This window comes from Nannospalax galili, unplaced genomic scaffold (assembly GCF_000622305.1).
Source record: "Nannospalax galili isolate Female #2095 unplaced genomic scaffold, S.galili_v1.0 scaffold207, whole genome shotgun sequence".
Taxonomy (NCBI): domain Eukaryota; kingdom Metazoa; phylum Chordata; class Mammalia; order Rodentia; family Spalacidae; genus Nannospalax; species Nannospalax galili.
The window spans coordinates 8528891-8534366 of record NW_008358517.1 but is presented as its reverse complement, the minus strand read 5'-3'; positions in this window follow the sequence as shown (position 1 = coordinate 8534366).

Here is a 5476-nt window from a genome sequence, read left to right as displayed (position 1 = left end):
AATTGATCACAGAGTAAATTCCATAGTAACACCACAATTCTATATAGCAAGTTATGAATCAATTATAAGGTTACACCTGCATGATTACAAGGTAATACAAAGATGTTTTCTAGGCAGTTCCATGAGAAATGAGGGAGTCTCTCAAGCGGTAAGTGCCCGAGTTAGAATAACATGTTTGTGAGGCTTTCAAGTATAGTCATCTGGTTAATCTCAAACCAGGTCAGCCTTGATGTCTGAAAAACAGCTTTGCCAGGAATCAGGCCTTGCTATTGCTCCCGACAGAGGCAAAGGGTGATTAGGGTCAAATTACACACAGTTGTCTGGGAAGAGTGGTTGGATAATGTGGTGAGGGTCCAATGACCCTGCTTGACCCTCCTTTAATGAATGAGCACAACCGTCAACAAGCCCAATTGTGACAATGTTTAGTGATCAGGCTCAGCTGAAGTCCTGATGATAGTAATTATTTCTTGCAAAAGGCACTGCTATATAGCATCATCTTATTAAAAGTACCTGGAATTTAAAAGGATTTGGTGCTTAGATCTACATATGAGGGAGAACGTCGTTTGTTTTTCTGAGTCTGTGTTACTTCACTTAGTATAACTGTTTCTAGATCCATCCATTTACCTGCAAACTTCATTATTTCATCTTTCTTTACTACTGAATTGAATTCCATTGTGTAAATATACCACATTTTTGTTAACCACTCATTAGTTGAGGGGCACTTAGGTTGCTTCCATCTCTTAGCTACTGTGAAAAGAGCAGCAACAAACATGGCTGTACAAGTGTCTCTACAATAGGATGAGTTCTTTGGATATATGTCAAGGAGTGGTATAACCGGGTCATATAATAGGTTCATTTTTACTTTTTTAAGAGTTCTTCACATTGTTTTCCATAGAAGTTACATGATGTTGCAATCCCACCAGCAGTGAATGAGTGTTCCTCTTTCTCCACATCCTTGCCAGCATTTGGTATCATTTGTTCTCTTGAGCCTAGCCAGTCTGATTGGGGTAAGGTGGTACCTTAGGATGATTTTAATTAGCATTTCCCTAATTACTAAAGATATTGAATACTTTCTGAGATGTTTCTTAGTCTTTATTTCTTCATTTGAGAACTCTCTGTTTAGGTCTTTAGCCCATCTTTTAATTGGCTCATTTCATTTCTCAATTCTTTGTTTTTGAATTCTTTATATATTCTGGATGTTAAACCCTTATCAGATGAGTCACTGGTGAGGAATTTTTTCCCAGTCTGTGAATTTTCTTTTCACGTTTTTGATTGTTTATTTGGTGTACAGAAGCTTTTTAGTTTAATGAAGTCCCACTTGTTGATTGCTGACCTTAACTCCTGAGCAACTGCTGTCTGATTTAGAAAATGCTTTCCCACACTTATATCTTGTAAGTTACTGTTAATAATTTCTTCTAACAGTTTCAGGGTTACCAGTTTCACATTCAGGTCTTTGATCCTTTTGGAGTTGATTTTGTGCAAGGTGAAAGATAAGGATCTAGTTTCATTCTTCTACATGTGGATATCCAGTATTGCCAGCACCATTTGTTGAACATGATGTCTTTCTTCCATTGTGTATTCTTGACACCTTTGTCAAATATCAGGTGGCTGAAATTGATTGTACTAGGATTTGGATCTTCAATGATGTTCCATTGATCTATGTGTCTATTTTTGTGCCAGTATCATGCTGTTTTTAAAGCTATAACTCTGTAGTATACTTTGAGATCTGGTATAGTAATTCCCGGCCCCCGCTGCAATATATACATATTTAAGGATGTTTTTATCTAATTCTGTACAGTGTGTCATGGGGATTTTGACTGGGATTTCATTGAATCTATATATTGCTTTTGGTAGGATGGTCATTTTCACAATATTAATTTTTCCAATCCATGAACATGAGAGGTCCTTCCATCTCCTAGTGTCTTCCTCAATCTCTTTCTTTAGTGATTTAAATTTTTCATTGTAGAGATCTTTGGTGTCTTTTGTCAGATTTATTCCAAGATATTTTTTTCAGCTATTATGAATGGGAGCATTTCCCTATATTCTTTCTCTAATTGCTTGTTAATGATATATAGAAAGACTACTGATTTCTGTAGATTGATTTTATATAACCTGTTACTATACTGAAAGTATTGATCAGTTATAAGAGTTTTCTAGTGGAACTTTTGGGATCTCTTAGGTATAGTATCATATCATCTGCAAAAAGTGATAGTATGACCCTCTTCTTTTCCAATTAGTACTCCTTTAATTTCCTTCTCCTGTCTTAGTGCTCTAGCAAGAGTTTCAAGCACTATGTTGAAAAGGAATGAAGATAGTGGACATCCTTCTCTCATTCCTGATTTTAATGGGAATACTTCCAGTTTTTCTCCATTTAGAATGATGTTGGCTGTGGGTTTGTTGTATATAGCTTTAAATATGTTGAGGTATGTTCTTTCCAGTCCAATTCCCTCTAGGTCTTTGAACATAAATTCTTGTTGAATTTTGTCAAAGGCCTTCTTTGCACCTATTGAGATGACAATGTGGTTTTTGTCTTTGAGTCCACTTATATGATTAATGATGGTTATTGACTTGTGTATTTTGAAGCATCCCTACATCTCTGGGATAAAGCCTGCTTGATCATGGTGAATGATCTTTTTGATGTGTGTTTGTATGCTGTTTTCAAGTATTTTGCTGAGAATTTTTGCATCTACATTCATTAAGGATATGGGTCAACAGTTTTCTTTTTTTGGTTCTGTCTTTACCCAGTTTGAGTAGTATAGTGATGTTGGTTTCATAGAAAGAATTTGGGAGTTCTCCCTCTGTATCTATCTTTTTTAATAATTTAAGCAGTATTGATTGGAGGTGTTTTTTAAATGTTTGGTAGAATTCTACTGTAAATCCATCTGGGCATGGGCTCTTTTTAGTTGGGAGTTTTTGTATTACTGTTTCAATTTCCTCATCTGTTATGGGTCTGTTTAAACTGTTGAGCTCTTGGTGGTTCCTATGATTTTTAGATATCCATCCATTTCTTTTATATTTTCAAATTTGGTAGTGTACAAGTTTTTAAAATATTCCCTTATAATGGTCTGGATCTTTTGGGTGTCTGTTGTGATGTTTCCCCTTTCATCTCTGATTTTGTTTATTTGGATTTGCTCTTTCTTTCTTTTGGTTAACTGGGATAAGGGTTTGTCTATCTTGTTCAGCTTTTCAAAGACCCAGCTCTTAGATTCATTGATCTTTGTATTGTTTTCTTTGTTTCTATTTCATTAATTTCTGCTCTGATTTTTGTTATTTCTTCTCTTCTGCTAGGTTTGGGTTTCATTTCTTCTTGCCTTTCCAGGGTCTTGAGCTGTCGTATTAGGTCATTTATTTGGGATCTTTCTAATTTTTTTAATGTAGGCACTTAGAGCTGTAAATTTCCCTCTTAAGACTGCTTTTAAAGTGTCCCAGAGGTTGTATTGTATTGTATTGTCCTTTTCATTGAATTCCATGAATTCTTTTATTTCTTTCTTAATTTCTCCTTTGACTTGGTTTAGCAGTGTGTTATTCAATCATGAAAAGTTCATGTAGTGACTAGGGCTTTGTCCAGTGTTGATTTTGAGCTTTATCCAATTTTTTTAATGTAGGCACTTAGAACTACAAAGTTCCCTGTTAGGACTGCTTTTAAAGTGCCCAAAGTTTTTGTTATGTTGTATTGTCCTTTTCATTGAATTCCATGAATTCTTTTATTTCTTTCTTAATTTCTCCTTTGACTTTGTTTAGCAGTGTGTTATTCAATCATGAAAAGTCTATTATTTGGTGCTTGGGTGGAATATTTGTAAGACGCCTGTTAGGTTAATTTGATGTATAGTATCTTTAATTCAGATGTCTCTAGCTGTTTATTCTTTGTCCAGTTAACCTGTCTAATGGAGACAGTGGGGTATTGAAGTCCTCTACTATTACTGAGTTGGGGTTAATCTGTGTCTTAAAGTCCTGTAGTGTTGGTTTTATGAATTTGTGTGCACCAGAATTTGGTGCATATTGTTAAGGATTGTAATATATTCTTGGTTAACTGTTTCTTTGATCAGAATGAAGTGACACTCCTTATCTTGTCTGATTAGTTTTACTTTGAAGTCTATTTTCTTAGATATCAGAATTGCAACCCCTGCTTGTTTCTTAGTGCCATTTGCTTGGAATATTCTTTTCCATCCTTTACCTGAAGTGTCTGTCCTTGAAGGTGAGATAGGCTTCTTACAAACAGCAAAGATTGATTTTGTTTCTTAATCCATTCACTTAGCCTGTGTCTTTTGACTGGGGAGTTTAGTCCATTGATATTTATGGTTATTATTGAAAGATGTATATTGGTTGCCATCGTTTTGATTGCTGTTTCTATTCTCTGTCTAATTTTGTGTTTCCTAGATTATACTGTAATTTATTTTCTTTTGTTGCCCTGGAGTGTAGTTGTTTCTCTCTCTCTGCTCTCTGTATTGCCTCAAGTATTCTTTGAAGGGCTGGTTTTGTGGACATGTATTCTTTCAGGCTTTTCATGTCATGGAAGATTTTTATTTCCCTCTCAAGTACAATAGACATTTTTGCTGAGTAAAGTATTCTGGGCTAACATCTATTGTCATGTAGGACTGGAAATACCTTGGTTCAGGCTCTTCTGGTTTTCATAATTTGCATTGATAAGTCAGTGCTAATTCTGATGCACTTTCTTTTTTATGTGACCTGCTGTTTTTCTTTTGCTGCCCACAGTAGTCTTTCTTTATTCTGTACATTTAGTGTTTTTGCTATGATATGTCATGGGGAGTTTCTTTTGACATCCTGTCTATTTGGTGTTCTATGTGCATCCTGTATTTGTATGGTGATACCTTTCCTTAATTTAGGGAAATTCTCTTCTACAATCCTGTTTAAGATCTGGTTAGCACCATTAACCTGAAATTCTTCTCCTTCCTCTATTCCTGTGATCTGTAGATTTGGTCTTTTCATGGTGTCTCACATCTCTTGTATATTCCATTCCTTTGTTTTTTTAAATTTTCCACAGTCTTTGAGTGGTCCAATTCTTCAGCTTTATCCTCCAGTGTTGTTATTCTATTTTCCATTTCATTCATTCTAGTGGTGAGGCTTTCTGCTGTTGTTTCAAGTTGGCTTATTGAGTTTTGCATTTCCTTCTTCATTTCTGTTTTCTTCAATGTTTCTATCTCTTTTGTGAATTTGTTCAGAAGTGTATCCCTATCTTCTTTAGCTCTTTGATTTGTTTGTTCATGTGTTCTTTAAATTCGTTGAAGTCTTAGATCATGTTTATGATTGTTCTTTTAAATTCAGTCTCCTAGGTTATCTCTAGGGGTTTCTCCTTGTAGAACTCTTCTACAGGACTGGTGGAGTTTGGTGGGGACATAGTGTTTTGGCTTTCTATTTTATTATTCTTTCGTTTTGATTTTGGCATGTGAATTTCTTTTGTTTTTTTTGATTCTGATATGAGAATTAAGTTTAAGTGTGCTTCTGTTTATGTTAGCCG